Below are 20,056 nucleotides of genomic sequence, written 5' to 3' on the forward strand. Positions count from 1 at the left end.
AACAGAGTGGAGTCTAATGCTGGGATCACACATTTGCGATCTTACCTCTGCAACTAACTGCGATACCGAATATGTTGGAGTCGCAGCTCGGTCGCCACCAGAGAAGTGCGATTTGTTGTGACAAGAAAGATCTTGCGATCCATTACGACGGAATCGTTGTTATGAATTTGAAACAGTCACCCTCCACATTAAGAGCTTCGACAAACTGCTTCATTAGTCCTAGTTTAATATGAAGGGCAGGGAAGATGATTTTCTCTCTCTCAACAAGGGGTTGCTGCATGATCTTCTTCTTCCCAACAGCCAAACTTTTTTTTTTAACTGGCCAGAGTTTCTGTTTCCAAAGTATGTCTTTCGCTCGGCTGTCCCATAACCACAGGAAACACGAATATTCTGTATACCCTCCTTGTTGGCCAACCAAAAAGTTGACCATTTTCAGATCCACACATATGACCCATTTGTGTTAACATCCATTTGTGTTAACATACTTGAGTAAATCTAATACAGTTTTAATGTGTTCAGGATTCTCTTTTAAATGCACAGAGTGACCAGTATGAATAATACACATTTTAAACTTTTCTTTGAACTATCTATAAAGAGTCTCCATTCATGAGGATCATACTGTAGAGCACCCATCGCTTTTTTACAGATACAATATATTTATATATCTACGTGTGTCTAGATAGATAAATAAATGTCTAAATACATAGATAAAATAAATATCAACATATATGATTACCTATGATGTCACTTATAGCTATGGGTGAGGCCAATATGGACCAGCCCATAGATAAAAAAAAACTTGACGTGACAGAAAAACCTATTGTCATTTTTAAACTCAGTGACCCAAATTACCGAAGAACAGGTCTCAAACTTAGGTCATCAGAAAAAAAAGTAAAAATTTGTAGGCCAGTGAATTATTAGACACGCATCGCCCCCCCACCCACCCCCACACCCACACACACACACACACACACACACACACACACACACACACACACACACACGCACGCGCACGCGCACACGCACCAATCACCAATTCGTCATACCTTTGAATGCATCCTCACTCTACTCCTTCCCTTTCACTTCGTATTTCTTCCCATTTCTTCTCTTTTCTCTGTTTCTCACTCACCTTACTCCCCATTCTCTCTCTCACATTATCCACCTCCCGTTCATCTCCATTATTCCTTTCCTTCCTCGTTTCCTTCAAAGTTCCCTCCTGTTTCTACTTCTCGTTCTTCCTTCTCCTGTTCATTCCCTTTTCTATCTTCCCGCTCCTTCCCCTTCCTCCTTCTTCTCTTCTTCGGATCTCATTCAACTTACTCTTTTTCCCTCCCTCTCACATTTTCTACCTCACGTTCATCTCCATTATTCCTTCCCATTCTCGTTTCTTAATGTCCTTCTCTCCCTCCTAGATTCCCTCCGTTTTCTACTGTTTGTTCTTCCTCCTTCCCTTCTTAAAACCCCTTTCGACTTTCCTCTCCTTCCTTTTCTCCCTCCCAGTTCCTCCCTCCTCTCCTCTTTTCCCATTCTTCCTGCCTTCATCCCAGACACTCTTTCAGCCTAATGATAACTCAGCCCTCCCTTCCCTGTTCCAACTTTGCAGCCCAGTAATTACTCTTATGCTCCGTCCTTTGCCCTCTTATGATTCTATGTCCGCCGGGCCGTGGTTATGCGTAGTTAAGGCATCTCAAGACCTGACAGACACGAAACAATACTCAGATTTGGTCTAACTACTATTTATACTACTACTACTACTACTATTACTACTACCACTACTACTACTATATGTATTTATACTATATTGTTTATGAGAGAGAGAGAGAGAGAGAGAGAGAGAGAGAGAGAGAGAGAGAGAGAGAGAGAGAGAGAGAGAGAGAGAGAGAGAGAGAGAGAGAGAGAGAGAATGCAAAACAAGCAAAAAGGGAAGCAAGCAGGAAAGACAAACGGATTCTGCCCCGGAAACCATTCCAAGGTCACTTCTTAGGGTGATCTGTCACGCTCCTTCGGCTTTTCGTTCTGCCATCCCGAATCCGACAAACTCCGTGATCGGCGCCTTCACGGTATTTTCGATTAACTTAATATTCCCGTCTGGTGGTTTTAAGAGGCAAGTCTTGCTCCAACCCTCCTCGCCTCGGCGGGGCTGGGGAGAGTCAGGGGGCCAAGGTCTTTCTGGCGAGCGTCGCAGGGCCCAGGAGTCCCGGCAGAGCGCCTCGGCTCCCCTGGGGCGTTCATGGCGGTGCTGGAGATCCCGAGGGTCCAGGGGCGGGGGGCGGGGCCAGCAAGACAGTACTGATCCTCTCAATAACCAGACGACCCAGGTAATGACACGTTCGTTACACGTTGTAGAAGGAAGGTACTGAAGGCAATCGTGTCATCTCAACAAAAACAACAGAAAAAATCAGAAAAAGACAAAAATCTAGCATCCAGGTGTGTGGTGTTGTGTGTTGGTATGAGTTAGTCTTTTCTGGGGTGAAGGAAACTTACCCACACCAGCACACAGCACCAAGAAAAGGCGATACAAGAGATCACCGAGAAAAAGGATAGAACAGAAACACTACCAGAAAAAGAATCATATAGAAAGAGAATAAAAGAAGAAGGAAGATATAGAAAAAGACCACCAAAAAATGATAATATAGAACCACAACATCGATAAAAGGAAACTACCGTGTCATCTCATCAACTACAAAAATTAACAAAAAAAATCACAAAACGAGAAAAAGCCAAAAAAATCTAGCATTAAGGTGTGTGGTGTTGTGTGTTGGTATGAGTGGGTCTTTTCTGGGGTGAAGGAGACTTACCCTACCAGCACACAGCACCAAGAAAAGGCGATTGAAGAGAACAACAAGAAATGAGGATAGAACAGAAACAACACCAGGAATAAGAATGATATAGAAAAGAATAAGAGAAGGAGTTTGGTGTTGTATGCTGGGACGAGTGGGTCTTTTCTGGGGTAAAGGAGACTCATGAGTACCAGCACACAGCACCAAGAAAAGGCGATAGAAGTGAACAACAAGAAATGAGGATAGAACAGAAATAACACCAGGAATAAGAATGATATAGAAACAGAATAAAAAGAGAAGGCGTTTGGTGTCGTATGCAGGGACGAGTGGGTCTTTTCTGGGGTGAAGGAGACTCAGGAGTACCAGCACACAGCACCCAGAAAAGACCCAAAAAAACACCAAGAAAAAGAGGATAAAATATAAACAATACCAGAAAAGTAATCATAAAGAAAGAAAATAAAAGAAGAAAGAAGATATAGAAAAACACCACCAAAAAATGATAATATAGAACTACAACATCGATGAAAGGAAAATATCGTGTCATCTCATCAACTACAAAAATAAACAAGAAAAATCACAGGCCAAAAGGCAAACAACTCTAGCATTAAGGCGTGTGGTGTTGTGTGTTGGTACGAGTGGGTCTTTTCTGGGGTGAAGGAGACTTACCCGTACCCGCACACAGCACCAAGAAAAGGCGATACGAGAGAACACCAAGGAAAGAGGACAGAACAAAAACAACACCAGAGTAAAGGCGAAATTTAGAAAAAGAATAAAAGAAGGAAAATATAGATAAAGAACACCAAAAAAATGATAATATGGAATCATATCGATAAAGAGAAATATATAGACAAATCATCCACCTTTCGGCCCTGACTAACATCCAAAATCAAGGGTGAGTCTTTTCTGGGGTGAAAGAGGCTCATCCAGACCAAGGAACATAAAAAAAGGATGATATTAAAAGAACACAAAGAAAATTAGATAAAAGCAGAAAATAATGAAAAGAAAAAGAAAACATCAAGCAAAGGAAAAATTTGATTAAATTAAATTAAGTTAAATAAATAAATAAATAACAATTATATATTTTTTTAAAAATATATTAAAAATCAAATAATCTAAGAAAAGTACATCATTCACCTTTATGCCTGAACACCAACATCATCAAAAATATGGGCGAGTCTTTTCGGAGGGGGGAATTCACATGCGTGAATCACACGCTTCATGTAAGTTAAGAGGACGGGAATATGATAATGGATATAGATTGTGTAGCCGCGAAGCAGACGACGTAAAGTGTGCCCCGGAGACCACTTGAGCCACCCCTTCGAAACACATCTCCTTCCTCCTTATCCCTTTTTTTTCCGTTTTATTTCTCTCGTGAGTAAACAGAAGAAAGAAAATGGTGTCTTGGATACTCTTTTTGTCTTTTGTGGTGGAGTGATACATAATTCTCTCTCTCTCAGCACGGGCCCAAAGAAAAGGTATCCACGCGTCAATTATGAACAACTATGAAAACGAACACCTCCCACGATTACTGCTCCCCTCCCCCTGTCCCTTCACCCCCTTCCTCCCAACCTTCCATGTCTCCCTACTTTCTCACCCATTAATTCATTTTCCCATTCATCTCACCCATCCACACATTCTCATAAACCTAACCCCCTCACCCACTAGCTAGTCATCCACATCCGACTCACTTACATTCTCCCGTCACCCGCTTCACACACACCCTAGTCATCCACCTTCCCACCCATCTGATACACTGTCACCCGTCACTCCGCTCGGTGACCGCATGGCGAAAGGGTGGACGAGAGGGAATTTTAAGAGATGGGGGGTGGTGATGGTGGAGGAAGTGGAAGAATGAAAATTGGAGGTAATTGGGTGGTGGGTAAAATGGAGAAATAAATGGAGGTAGTGGAGGAGGTGGAGGGAGAAATGAATATGGTGGCTAGGTGGAAGGGATGTGGTAGGGGAGGTGGTGGAAGAGATGGAGGTGGTGGTTGAGTGGCGGGGGAAGTGGAGGAAAAGAAGGAAGTGATGGAGGAGGTGGAGAAAGAGACGCGTGTGTTGTTTGGGTGGCAGTGGAGGAAGAGGTGGAGCTGATGGATGCATTGTGACGGTGCCTGAAACAGCGGGGAAATGTTGCTAAAGTTTCGTTTTCTTTACCGATTGTTTAGTTTAGTTTCCCAGATAATCCTTTTGACGTGGTTGCTGATTGTGTCATGCCATCAACCTTTAAACACACACACACACACACACACACACACACACACACACACACACACACACACACTTCAACACTTACGTACATGACGCGACGACTTGAAGACACACACAACCCACCTTTCTCCTGTAAAAGAAAAGAAAAATGTAACTAAAAATCTTTGGTGTAGAACTTTCTGAATATTTAACATTGTCCCGCCAAAACACGCCTACTTTAATGTTATACTTTTGTAATAATATGACATATTTGTGTTTTTTTTGTTCTTGGTTAAGAAAAAAAAAACAAAGGGAGACAGAAAGACACAAAAAAATCATTAAGAAGCACAAATACACACAAAATGACAAGTTATACATACATTAAGATTCTAGTTAAAAGCAGTGGCAGCACAGACCCACGAATATACAGCAAAGATGCAAACAGAAAACACGTGATACCGATAGATGAACACACACACACACACACACACACACACACACACACACACACACAAACACACACCACTCCGATAGGTCAGTGGTTAAAGCTTTGCGCGGCCAGGCCTCGCGGCTTGGCTGGGGGAGGTTCGAGCCCCATTCAGGCCAGGATTTTCCGCTGGTAAAGAGCGGTTACTGTCCCCCCTTGAGCAAGGGGTATGGTGTGTGTGGTGTGTGAAGGTCTCAGCAGTACCCAGAGATCGACTATAATATAATGAGCCTTGCTCTAATCGGAAGGGTACCTGATGGCGACGACGAGTCCAGTACTGATCAGGACGTCGGTGAATTAAACACACACGCGCACACACACACACGCACACACACACACACACACACGCGCACACACACACACACAAAAAAAAATATTAGAGAAAGCATAAACTCGTCCCGGCCACAACATGTTCCGGTAAAGTCTAAAAATAAAACACACTCCCGCAGACTTATTAACGGAACAAGTTAAGGCGGACCAAACAGAGCAAGGACGAGTCACACACGAGGAAAACACCGGCCCACCGCGCTGCACGGAGGGGGGAAATAACACGGAAATGAACGAGTTACGGACAAAAAAAAAATGGTACGAAGGTTAGATAATGATGCTGAGCTTGGGCGTGAGGAAAAGGTAATTTGAGCGTAAAGTCTGCCTGTATTGTACTACCCAGGAAACCATGGCCGTGCAGGTAAAAAATGTGAATAAAAGGCGTATAATGTAAAAAGGTACGGTAACTCGGACTTCCAAGGAGAAAAACGTAAATATACAATGAGGGAGAAGGGGGTTGAAAGGAGAGGGGGGATGGGAGGAAGGGTGGCACAAACAGGTCAGTATGGGGAAGGGGGGAGTGGGGGCAGGTAAGGCTAGAAAGGTGGAGGGGAAGGCAAGGAAAGGAAAGGGGGCAAAGGGAAGGGAAGAGAAATGGAGGGAAGGGAAGAGAAGGGTAAAGGAGGGAAAAGAAGGGAAGGGAAGGGAAGATAAAAGTAGGGAATGAAAAGGAAAGGAATGGAAAAGAAGGGAAGGGAAAGGAAGGGAATGAATGTGAAGGGAAGGAAAATGGAGGGAAAAGAAGGGAAAGTATGGAAAGGGAATGAAAAGGAAGGGACGGGAATGAAAAGGAAGGGACGGGAATGAAAAGGAAGGGACGGGAATGAAAAAGAAAGGACGGGAAGGGAAACGGAGGGAATGAAGGGAAAGGAAGAGAATGGAAGGAAAAAAAAAGGAAATGGAAGGGAAAAGAGGGAAGAGGAGGGAAAGAGGAAGACAGGTAGGGAAGGGAAGGGAAGGGAAGGGAAAAGAAGGAAATGGAAAGGAAAAGAGGGAAGAGGAGGGAAGGAGGAAGACAGGTAGGGAAGGGAAAGGAAGGAAAGGAAAGGAAAGGAAAGGAAAGGGAAGGGAAGGGAAGGGAAAGGAAGGGAAGGGAATGGGGGGAAGGGAAGCTCACTTGGCGTAATTAGTAGCAACATTAGTCTTAAGAAATGGGAGATTACCTGCGTAACGAATGAAACGGAGAATTATCTAAGGGGGAAGTGAGAGGGGTAGGGGGTAGGGGGGGGGTGAGACATGACGAGAAGGTGTGTTTATCTTTGGTTTTTGGGAGGAGAAGGAGGGAGAGAAAGATGGAAAAAGAAGAGGAGAGGAAGAAGATGGCAAGGGTATGGAGAGAGTGCCATGATAACGGGAGAGTTGGAAGAGGACGAAGGAGGACTGGAAGGGAGAGAGGGAGGATATCCAAAGTGGAGAACAGGGGAAGGGAAGGAAGGAGGGAGAAGGAAAGGATACAAAAGAAGGTCATGTTGAAGTAAGAGATGGAGAAAAACGAGGGAAAAGAGGAAAGAGAAGGGGAGAATATCTAAAGTGGGGAGAATATCTAAAGAGAATATCTAAATAAGGGAACATATAAAGAAGGGAAAGGTAGTAGAAGAAAGGGAAGGGAACGAGCGGGAAGGAAATTAAATAAATGGAAGGTTGGAGGAAACTGAAGGATGAGAGGAAGCGAGAAAGGGGAAATATCAAAAGTGGAAAAGGGGTGTGAAAATGGAGAGAAGAAGGAAGGAGGAGGAAAAGAGGATGATGATGAGGGAAGACAACACAAAGGAACACAAAGGAAGAACAAACAACAGCAGACATGCTGGTCCTTACGAGGTTGTTTGTGACAAGCTACACTAACTATCTAATCAAAGGTGGAAGATGAAGAACAGCAAAGGCGAAGGCTCCTCCCCACCCCCCCATCCCTCCAGCCAAAGCTGGCAGGAAAGGAAAAAGAACCATGCAGCATGGAAAAACTGCATGGAATTTATGTAGGAAAGAGGAAAGAACTACCATTACTGCTACCACTAACCGGGCAATAAAAGCGGACAAGGACACCAGTATTTGAAAGAACTTAACGTTATTACGACAATGAGTAATATCTTAGTTGCTGGTTGGATTCAAAACACTTGTCTAATCTATTCTTGAAGGCCGTAACTGTTGTACTATCAACGACATCACAAGGTAGAGAGTTCCAAACATTAACAACTCGATTGAAGAAGAAGTGTTTAGCTTCGTGCGACGAGAATCTTTTACCACTTATCTTCAAATTGTGATTTCTTCTTGTTCTATTTGATCGATCAATTGTAAAGTAGTCTTCCGCATTAATATCACTGAATCCTTTGAACATTTTAAACACTTCTATTAGATCGCCTCGCATTCTTCGTTTTGATAGGCTGAATAAATTTACTTAAGCCTTTGTTCATATGACAAATTTCTCAACCTAGGAATCATCTTTGTTACTCTTCGTTGGACCGTTCCAACTTTTTATATCTTTTCTGTAGTAGGGAGACCAAACTGTACACAGTACTCAAGACGGGGTGGAACCAACGCATTATACAGTTTTAATATTACTTTTTCCGATTTATTATTAAAGACTCGTCCGATGAAGCCAACCAATTTGTTTGCAGTTTTAACTACCTATGAACAATGCTGACCGGGCCTTAAATCGCTTGATATAGTGATTCCAAGATCCTTTTCTTTACTTACTGCAGAAAGTTGTTGGCCATTCATTACGTACCGAACGCGATTGTTATTTTTTCCGATGTGCAACACTTTACATTTGTCAACGTTAAATTTCATTTGCCATTGATTGGCCCAACGTGCAAGTCGATCTAGATCTGATTGTAAAGCTTCTTCGTCGAGTGTCGCAGTTACTTTACTAGCAATTTTTGTGTCATCAGCAAATTTTGATACTTTGCAAGTGAGCCCAAGTAAGGGAGAGATATTGCCGGGGCCAGGCCACGAAAAATGGAGAGAAAAAAAAAAAGCTATATTGGATAGGGATGGAGGAAAGCTGCGAGGGATGACAGGAACATGAATGTGGAGGAAAGAGAGAAGGGAGGAAAAATTACTGGAGGTAAACTGTGATAAGAAAATAAGAAAAATCTGTAATGAGAGAGAGAGAGAGAGAGAGAGAGAGAGAGAGAGAGAGAGAGAGAGAGAGAGAGAGAGAGAGAGAGAGAGAGAGAGAGAGAGAGAGAGAGAGAGAGAGAGAGAGACAAATGACATTAAAAAAAAGGAAGAGCAAGAAGAAAAAATCTAGGGGGAGGAAAGAAGGACAAAATTAGGGGAAGAAAAAGGAAGGAAGGAAGAAAGCAAGGAGAAAGAAGGGAGAGGAGAGGTAGAAAGTTAAGTATTGGAAGAAAGGGAGAGAAAGAAGGAAGAGAGTGAAACATGCAAAGAGCGAAAGGAAAAGTACGAGAGAAAATGGAAAGGAGATCGCTGAGGAGACATGGAAAGGGAAAGGAAATGATTTCTAAGGAAAAAAAAATGGGGAAGGAAACTGAATGAAAATGAAAAAAAAAAAAAGAGAAAGGAAAAAAATGAGGAGGAAAAGGGGTAAAGGAGTAAAAAAAAGAAAAAAAAGATGAATGAAATGTTGGGAAGGAGAAAAAACAAATTACAAAGAATATGAATGGATGAATTGATAAAACTAAGTGGGGAAGAAGAGAAGAAAACAATAAACAGGCTAAAAGAAAACAAACAAGAGAAGATGGTAGAAAGAAATCTGAAAATAACGAAATTAGAGAAAGAAAACCAAGAGAAAACAAAAATAATGGAAAATAGAAAAAGGCAACAAGAGAAAACAAAGAAAACAGTAAAAAAATAAGAAACTAATGAAAACCGGGAACAGCAATATGAAGAGAAGAAAAACAACACGACGAAGAGAAAAGAGAAAACGGTGAAGTGGAGGAGACTGGAGAAAAGGAAAAAAAGAAAACGAGTAAAATAAATAGAGATGTGAAATAGAGGAAAAAACACGAAATGAAGAGAAATCTAGAAAAAAACAATGACGAGGAGAAAATGGTGGAGAAAAGAAGATCAGAGAGAAAAAAAGGAAATAAGGAAAAAGATACAATAAAAATAAAGAGAAGAAAGTCGGAGAAGAAAATGAAACAATGAGAAAACGAAACAATGACGAATGACGAAGAGAAAGAGAAAATGCTGAGGAGGAAACTAGAGGGATGAGAAGGAAAGGCGGAAAACTACGTGATAAAAGTAAGAGATGAAAGACAATAGTAGAAAACAAAAAAAAATGGAGAAAATAGAAGAAAAAAACGACAACGAAGAGAAAAAAATGCAGAGGAGGGCGGAGAGACGAGGAAAGAAGGAAAACGAGTGAAAATAAGAGGAAAATCAAAACAGGGGAAATAAAAATTAAATGAAGAGAAAACGAAAAAAAAGACTAGGAAGAGAATGAGAAAACGATGAAGAGAGGAAGAGCCTGGAGAGAGAATAGGAAAGAAGGAGAACGAGGTAATAAAAATAGTCGAGATATCCTGCAGGAATTTCAGAACCCAACAGGAATGTTGCAGCAAAAGTGGAATACTGGAATTCCCGCTGGAATATTAGAGATACGTGAACAGGACGAGAATTCAGGCGTCAGGGTATATAAAAAAAAAAAAAATACAGTGAAAGAACCACTAAAACGTGACCGAGATAAAGACAGATGGAGAAAACAAAAGAGGCAGAAAGAAAAAGAAAGCAAGAAAAAGGAAAAAGAAAGGGAAAATGAGAGAAAGACAGAGAAATATTGGAACAATAATAAAATACTGAAACCCCCCCAAAAATTGAGGATATTGAAAATATAGCAATCACTAAAGAATGTCGTGAAATGGAAAAAAAAGTGTAAAAAGTGAAAACAATCTGAAAACTCAAACAAAAATTTGGAATACTCTTAAAAAAAAGCACAATATCAACATGAATTAAACAAAACTCAACAGGGAAAAGCAGGAATCATTATTTTTTTGTTCAATATAAAACGTGTACCGATTACTAGACAAAACTGAAATACTGAAAAAACAAATAACACAAACTCCACAAAACTAAACATCAACATTTCTAAAGATTTAAAAAAAAAGACTAAAAAATACTTAACAAAAACGTATCAAAGCAGGAACGAAACAGCAATGAAACCTGAAAGGAACACACAACAACAACGTCAGCGCCGCAGGGGAACACAAGGAACTATACCAATTACGTATATTCCAAAATCTTTCCCGCCCCCCCTCCTCTCTTCCTCTCTTGTTCTTCCCTTTTTCCTATCCTCTTTACTTACTTTCTTCCTCTATTCTCGTTATTCTCTTCCTTATCTCTTCCTATCCTTCCTTTCTCCCTCGTCATTTGTGTTTTCCTACTTTGCTTCTCACTCCATCCGTTATCTTCCCTTTCTCGCTTTCCTTTCGTTCCCTTCTTTCCTTTTCCTTTCATTTCGCTTTCCTTTTTCATTTCTCAATCTCCCTGCTCTTCTCATCCTTTATCTTCTCTTTCTTCCTTTCCTTCCGTTCCCTTCCCTTCCCTTCATTCTCTACTTTCCTTTCCCCTCCCTTTTTCATTTCCCTAACTCCCTTCTCTTCCCTTTCCTCCTTTCCTTCTGTTCCCTTCCCTTTCCTTCACTCTCATTTTCCTTTCTTCTCCCTTTCCAGTTTTTATTTCCCTAACTCTCTTTCCTTTTCTTCTTATAGTTCTCCCCTTACCCTTTCCCTTCCTCACCTTTCCCTTTTCTTTATAATTCCCTTACCTCCCTTCTCTTCCCATCCTTTATCTCCCCTTTCCCCCTTTCCTTTCGCTCTCTTCCTTCTCTTCAGTCCTCCCTCGCTTCTCTCGCTCCCTGCCGTTCCATTCATTCCAAGGATTATAATATTCTCATAAGCTGCTTCCTAATACAGTCCAATCTGTTTTGAGAGAGAGAGAGAGAGAGAGAGAGAGAGAGAGAGAGAGAGAGAGAGAGAGAGAGAGAGAGAGAGAGAGAGAGAGAGAGAGAGAGAGAGAGAGAGAGAGAGAGAGAGAGAGAGAGAGAGAGAGAGAGAGAGAGAGAGAGAGAGAGAGAGAGAGAGAGAGAGAGAGAGAGAGAGAGAGAGAGAGAGAGAGAGAGAGAGAGAGAGAGAGAAAAATGAAAAGGTGGGCACAGGAAAAAGTAAAAGAAAGAGGAAAAAGACAGCAGAGAGGAAGAGGAGGAACAAGAGGAGTAAAAATAGTACGAAGTGGAGAGGGAACAAGAACAAGACCAGGAAAAGTTTGGAAAGTTTCGTTTAGTCGACGCAGCATCTGTGGTCATATGCCGGAGAGAGACCGAAGGGGAAGGAATTATAGGAGAAGGGAACAGATCCCAGGAGACGGGACACAACCCCCGATTAATACCTGGTACCCATTCACTGCTGGGTGGAAAGGGGCATAGGGTATCGAAAAAGTCACCCAAATTTTTTCCACTCCGCCCGGAAATCGAACCCGGGCTCTCTCGGTTGTGAGCCGAGTGTGGTAACCACTGCACCACGAAGCCCCTGACAAGACCAGGAGGAGGAGGAGGAGGAGGAGCAACTGAAAGAACATCAACAAGAATGGGGAGATAAAAAAAAAAAGCAGGAGGAGAAGCAGCAGCAAAACAAGCAGAAAAAGGAGGCATTGGAAAAGAAAAGAAAGACAGCAGAATGAAGAGAAGATGGAGATGGACAAACAGGAAAAGAAAAAAAACGGAAAGACACGAAAGAAGAAAAAGAATCAGATGTAAGAAAAGAACCAAAACATAACCAGGAGGAGAAAAAAAGAGGACGAGAAGTAGCAGAAGCAGAAGTAGCAAAAGGTGGTGGTGACCCGCAACACACACACACACACACACACACACACACACACACACACACCCGCCCGAAACTTGCCGCGCCGTGCCAAATTGTCCAACATGAAGCGCTAAGCTCGGGGCTCCAACTCGTCAAAGTGAGCGGGAATCCGTGCATTAAAAAAAGATGAATCGGAAGGCAAGAATAGGAGAAGGAGGAGAAGGAGGAGGAGGAGGTAGATGGAATGGGAAATAATGACAAATACTAAGGAAAGGGAGGAAGGAGGAGTAAAAGAGAAAAAGATGAATAGATGTAGGACGAATATAGGCCAAGCGTTGTCAAATCGCTTATTTCAACCTGTATGGGCAGCATGGCATGAGTCATTCACGAAATTTTACACACAGCATCACGTAGTAACATTAGATGAATATTTCTGAGCCAACAATAACAATGTAAACAATTCCTATACACAATAAATGATAAGACATAACTCACTTCATTGGCCTACGGCCCAATCGCCCTAGTCCCGGTATATCAGACCGTTACCAGCTTGCTTCAGCAGTTTGGCGACGACCATCACCACCCAGGTATCACCACCTATTTTTTATTTTTTATTTTTTTTACAGCTAAGGAGACAGCTCAAGGGCGCAAAGAAAAAAAAAGAAAAAAAGGCCCGCTACTCACTGCTCCCGAACAGAGGTTAAAGGAGTGTCCAAATCAGAGGTTAATTTCGGGAGGAGAGGTGTCCTGATACCCTCCTCTTGAAAGAGTTCAAGTCGTAGGCAGGAGGAAATATAGATGAAGGAAGATTGTTCCAGAGTTTACCAGCGTGAGGGATGAAAGAGTGAAGATGCTGGTTAACTCTTGCATAAGGGGTTTGGACAGTATAGGGATGAGCATGAGTAGAAAGTCGAGTGCAGCAGGGGCCAGGAGGGGAGGCATGCAGTTAGCAAGTTCAGAAGAGCAGTCAGCGTGGAAATATCGATAGAAGATAGAAAGAGAGGCAACATTGCGGCGGAATTTAAGAGGTAGAAGACTATCAGTATGAGGAGGAGAGCTGATGAGACGAAGAGCCTTAGCCTCCACTCTGTCCAGAAGAGCTGTGAGTGGAGCCCCCACATGAGATGCATACTCCATACGAGGGCGGACAAGGCCCTGTATATGGACAGCAACTGTGCAGGGAGAAGAACTATGGAGGCGGTACAGAACGCCCAGCCTCGAGGAAGCTGATTTAGTAAGAGATGAGATATGAAGTTTCCAGTTGAGATTTTGAGTTAAGGATAGACCGAGGATGTTTATTGTTGAGGAGGGTGATAGCTGGGTGTTGTCAAAGAATAGGGGATAGTTGTTTGGAAGATTGTGTCGAGTGGATAGGTGGAGAAACTGTGTTTTTGAGGCGTTGAAGGACACCAGGTTCTTCTTGCCCCAATCGGAAATAATAGTAAGGTCTGAGGCTAAGCGTTCTGCAGCCTCCAGCCTTGAGTCGTTAAGTTCCTGAAGGGTGGGTCTTCTATTAAAAGAAGTTGAATAATGCAGAGTGGAATCATCGGCGTAGGAATGGATAGGACAGTTCGTTTTGGAAAGAAGATCATCAATGAACAACAGAAAAGAGTGGGAGATAGGACAGAACCCTGTGGGACACCACTGTTAATAGATTTAGGGAAGAACAGTGACCGTCTACCACGGCAGAAATAGAACGGTCAGAAAGGAAACTGGAGATAAAGGTACAGAGAAGGATAGAAACCGTAGGAGGGTAGTTTAGAAAGCAAAGATTTGTGCCAGACCCTATCAAAAGCTTTTGATATGTCCAGCGCAATAGCAAAAGTTTCACCGAAACGGGTAAGAGAGGATGACCAAGAGTTAGTTAAGAAGGCTAGAGATCCCCAGTAGAACGCCCTTGCGGAACCCATACTGGCGATCAGATAGAAGGTCAGAAGTGGAAAGGTGCTTTTGAATCTTCCGGTTAAGGATTGATTCAAAAGCTTTAGATAGACAAGAAAGTAAAGCAATAGGACGGTAGTTTGAGGATTGAGCGGTCACCTTCTTAGGTACAGGCTGTATGAAGGCATACTTCCAGCAAGAAGGAAAGGTAGATGTTGACAGGCAGAGGCGAAAGAGTTTGACCAGGCAGGGTGACAGCACGGAGGCACAGTTTTAAGGACAATAGGAGGCACTTCATCAGGTCCATAAGCCTTCTGAGGATTGAGGCCAGAGAGGGCATAGAAAACATCATTTTGAAGAATCTTTATAACAGGCATAAAGGAGTCAGAAGGGGGATGAGTAGGAGGAATATGCCCAGAATCGTCCAGAGTGGAGTTTTAGAAAAGTTTGAGAGAAGAGTTCAGCCTTAGAGATAGATGAGACGGTAGTGTTGCTGTCAGGACTGAGGAGTGGAGGAAAGATGAAGAAGTGAAGTTGGAGGAGATGTTTTTGGCTAGATGCCAGAATTCACGGGCAGAGTTAGAGAAAGCCAGGTTTTGACAGGTTCTATTAATGAAAGAATGTGTGGTTAGTCGGAGAATAGAGTTGGCACGATTTCGGGCAGAAATGTAAAGTTCATAATTAGCATGAGTTTGAAGGATCTGGTACCTTTTGTGAGCTACCTCTCTATCATTGACAGCACGAGAACAATAATGATTAAACCAAGGCTTTTAAGCGAGAGGAGTAGAGAAAGAACGAGGACTGTATGCATCCATTCCATAGACAATCACATCTGTTATTCGCTGATCACACACAGAGGGTCTCTATCCTGGAAGCAATAATCATTCCACGGGAAATAGGAAAAGTACATCCTCAGGTCGTCCCACCGAGCTGAAGCAAAATGCCAGAAGCATCGCCTCTTCGGTGGGTCCAGAGGGTGTACAGGAGCGATAGGACAGGATGCAGAAATAAGATTGTGATCGGAGGAGCCCAACGGAGAGAACAGTTTGACAGAATAAGCAGAAGGGTTTGAGGTAAGGAAGAGGTCTAGAATGTTGGGCCGATCTCCAAGACGGTCGGGAATACGTGTAGGGTGCTGGACCAACTGCTCTAGGTCGTTGAGGATAGCAAAGTTGTAGGCTTGTTCACCAGGATGGTCAGTGAAAGAGGATGAAAGCCAAAGCTGGTGGTGAACATTGAAATCTCCTAGGATGGAGATTTCAGCGACGGGAGAGTGGGTCAAGATGTGCTCCACTTTAGAATTCAAATAGTCAAAGAATTTTACATAGTTGGTAGAGTTAGGTGAGAGATAAACAGCACAGATGTATTTAGTAATAGAATGACAGTGAAGTCTTAACCAGATGGTGGAAAATTCAGAAGAGTCAAGGTCGTGGGCACGAGAGCAAGTGATGTCGTTGCGCACGTAGGCGCAACATCCAGCTTTGGATTGAAATTTAGGATAGAGATAGTAGGAGGGAACAGAGTAGAGATTGCTGTCAGTAGCCTCAGACACCTGTGTTTCGGTAAGGAAGAGAAGGTGAGGTTTAGAGGAGGAGAGATGATGTTCCACAGAATGAAAAGCGAAGACCGCGAATGTTGCAGAAATTGAGAAGAAAGAGGTTCGAGGAGTTATCAAGACACCTCTCGGGTCGGCAGCCAGAAGGGGAGTCCTCCCTGGGGGAATTTGTGGTCCCCCCCCCAGTCGGGGACTCCGAGGCTTGGTGTATGTGCGCCATTTTGAAATTTAAATTTTGGGAAAAGGTGTATATGTTGTGTGAATGCAGTGTGGTGTGGATAGAGAGAGGATCTGTCTTTAGAGAGCATGCTGAACTACTCTCCGGTGTTGGTGAGACAATAGGGAAACGGTTAGTGAGGACATGGGAAGGGTCTTTGGAGGGCTTCAGCTCCCTTCTCACCTCCCATATATACCTCACCGGGAGTGGCTTGCGCCCGCTCGGTAGGTGTCTTCCTACCTACTCCAGCCCAAACACTTGTACCCTGGGCAGTATTGCCACCAACTAATCACAAATATAATTACAAATCACAATATCCCAAACATTTCACAGTCAATGACTCAACACCTGTAATTCCCAAACCCCAAAGATAAAATAGATAAATAACTTACTTAATTGGCCGTCAGGCAGTACCAAGTACCCGGCATACAAATCACCGTCAGTGCACTGACCACCACCACCTCCCTACCGAACCGGCGCACACACAAAGTCCTACGCCACCCGTCAATACACAAACACCAACCACATGGCACAAAATCCTGGACAGGGAGGTGGTGGCGGTGGAGTAAACACTGGAGCACAACTGACTCCTCACAATGGCTGCACCCTCCAGGAAGGCAGAAACGCCACGTCAACAACAAAATACATTCAACAAGCGCACGAACAAAGAAACATATCAATGCGCACACAAACATATCATTGATGATACACTCCCGCCTACAATGAAATTTAGTTATAATATTACAAAAGATTACTGGTCCTCAACAGGGAGAAGCACTATGAGCCTGTGGACGGATTTATTCATAGTCTTGTCTTTAGTACCATGATACTTATCTCCAGGTTTACAGATTTTATACCTGAGCTTCACTTCTCTAACCATACCATCTCTACTCTGTTCAATCTTCGATACCTGTGCCAGCTTCCGCTTTCCTCTTACTGGGTTAGGGTCTTGTACAAGCACAATGTCCCCTACTCGTACATTTCTCTTTTCAACATGCCATTTTTGTCTGATCAACAGTGTAGGGAAGTAGTCCCTGTGCCACCTTTTCCAGAAAGAGTTCACAATAGACTGAGTAAAATGTAAACGCCTCCCAGGATCTTCATTGGTGGCAAATGATCCAGTGGGAACCCGGGAGTTATTGTGTCCCAGCAGTAAATCATTAGGGCACAGGTGTGCACCAAACTCTATACTATACCCCGGTTTCATACCAATTGGTCTGTTATTCAATAAGTTCGCTACTTCATACATTACGGTCTGAAGCTCACCGAAGGTTAGAACGCTGTCTCCCATTGATTTAATTAAACCATTCTTCACCAGCCTAATCAAACTCTCACAAGCACCGTTCAGCCAGGGGGCGTCACTGGACTTATTAAACTCCCACTTAACACCCCTGTCACTTCCAAATTTCGAGAGAGTGTTCAAATCAAACTCCTTGCTGGCATCCCTTAGCTCCTTATTAGCAGCAACTAACTGTGGTCCATTATCTGAATGTATTGTACATGGATATCCTCTAATGCACACAAACCTTCTAAATGTTCTTAAGAATGCCTCAGTACTATAGTTCTCAGCAATTTCAAGGTGGACAGCCCTGGTGGTTAAACAAGTATAAATGACCCCAAAACATTTTCCGTGGGTTCTCCGTTTCACTGTATCTCTTATAGTAAAGGGACCAATCAAATCCGTGGCTGTGTGGTAGAAGGGTGGTGTGGGCTTCATACGAACATCACTGACTTGACCCATACATTGATCTTCAATCTTTCCATAATATTTTCTGCATAGTACACATCTTTTCTTAATTGATCTTAGTATTCTCCTCGCCCCTGGAACCCAAAACCTTGACTGCAATTCTGCTAGGGTAGATTCTATTCCGCCATGATCAATTTGATGTAAATGCAACATATATAGTTTAGTGAATGGATGTTTAGTTGGAAGTAAGATGTACTGCTCTTGATTCCAGTTATCTTTGAGCCACTTGGCAATCCTCTTACCCACTACTATCATTCCATTCCAAAGAGCAGGCCCAAGTCTCTTATACTTCTGTTGCCAATCAAGCATGTCACTTTGAATTGTCCTTATCCACAGACACTCAGCTGCTTCTATGTCTTCTGCTGAAGGCTCACCAAACGCTCCCTTAAATGATTTGGTTTTCACACATGACAAAATTCTGCTTGTCACTCTCAAAAGTTTAACATAACTAGTGAAGTTATCCAAGTTTATTTCACTCAAGATATTCTCATCTCCTCTTGAACACACTAGTGTTACTGATCTCCTATCAGGTAGCTCCTCTTCAACACTTTGACAGACAGGCCATTCCGTCTGAGGTCTGCGCAGAAACTCTGGTCCCTTTTGCCACAAATAATCCTTACTGAGCATGTAAAGTTCACAAGGTTTTGTTACAAGGTCAGATACATTATGCTTTGACTCAACCCACCACCACTCAGAAGGGTCTGATTTACACTGAATTTCAGCCACTCTTGAAGCAACAAATGTGTTAAACCCATGTGATTCTTTCTGTATCTGTGAACGTACAATTGTTGAGTCTACAATGTGCATGACTTCACTATACTTCAAATTAGATTCCCTTTCAATGCACTCCCGCAGTCTACAAGAAAGAACTGCTCCACATAATTCCATTCTTGGTATGGTTATCTGTTTCACGGGTGCAACCCGATTCCTTGATGCAATCAAATGGACATCATAACCACCTGAACTCAACTCCCATCTTATATAGGCACAACACCCGTATGCTAGCCTGGAACCATCTGAGAACATGATGAGCATAGGTTCTCCTACAGTATCAATGGGTTTTATACATCTTGGGAATGACAACATTTCTATATCATATAAACTCAAAAAGAAATCATGCCAGTCCTTCACACAAGTTTCAGCAAGTGGCTCATCCCAATCAATGGGCTTGTTAGAACCCTCTGCCTCCTTTCTAATCATACACCTCATCATCAGCTTAGCTTTCAGCGTGATTGGTGTCAGGAATCCGAGAGGGTCGTAAATTGACGCTAATTGACGAAGAACCATTCTACGTGTTAAGTTGTTTGGGAAGTTAAGCAAACACTCATCTCTGGTCATACCAGGAGTAACACGTGCACCCTTGACCTTTCTGGAAAAATTAATTAGAATTTTGAAAACAAAACTATCTTGTGCGGGAACCCACAACAACCCTAGTACCTTAGCAGCATCAATACCAGAAATGTCTCTACCTTCTGATTGCTGGTCTTTTCCACTGATCACCCAGTTTTTCAAGCGGAAGTTCCCTCTGCTCAAAACAGTCTCGATATCTGAAGTTACAACGTGTGCATCAATAACATTAGCAACTGAGAATATGACATCATCCATATAAGTGTTCTCCCTAATAGTTCTTGCAACATGTGGATATTCATCTTGGCTCATCTCCGCAGTGTATATGAATGTCATAGTAGCAATAGTGCCACTAGGACGATCACCGAAGGTTACTGTAGTAAGAACATACTGGTCTGGATCTCTACAACTTTCCATATCTCTCCACAAGAATCTATGTACTTGTTGATCAAGCTTATTTATCTTAATTGAGTGGTACATTTTAGAAATATCTCCAACAATACCCACCTGGTTTTCTCTAAACCTGAACAAAATACCAAGGAGGTTGTTTAACAAATTAGGCCCTTTAGCCCAGTAGTCATTTAATTTATGACCCAAATAGTTACTTGAAGAGTCAAAAACAATTCTTACAGGAGTAGAGCATGACCCAGGTTTCAGAACTTCGTGATGAGGTATAAAATGTACAGGACCATCATACTCTTCAATTTCCTTATCTTCTAATCTAACTGCTATGTTCCTCTGCACCATATCTGTAATTTCATTTTCAT

General features: G+C 42.6%; 1 long non-coding RNA gene across 1 annotated transcript; it reads right to left on the minus strand.

Annotated features, from left to right (window-relative positions):
* Window positions 1-12,875: 12,875 nt before the first annotated feature.
* LOC126994790 (uncharacterized) lies at window positions 12,876-16,967 on the minus strand. The gene is made up of 2 exons (XR_007749610.1): window positions 16,588-16,967; window positions 12,876-13,139 (listed from the first exon to the last, which is right to left on the minus strand). It is a non-coding gene; the product is annotated as an uncharacterized LOC126994790 (long non-coding RNA).
* Between the last annotated feature and the right edge of the window lie 3,089 nt (window positions 16,968-20,056).

The sequence above is a fragment of the Eriocheir sinensis genome, unplaced genomic scaffold (genome assembly GCF_024679095.1).
Source record: "Eriocheir sinensis breed Jianghai 21 unplaced genomic scaffold, ASM2467909v1 Scaffold876, whole genome shotgun sequence".
NCBI classification, from domain to species: domain Eukaryota; kingdom Metazoa; phylum Arthropoda; class Malacostraca; order Decapoda; family Varunidae; genus Eriocheir; species Eriocheir sinensis.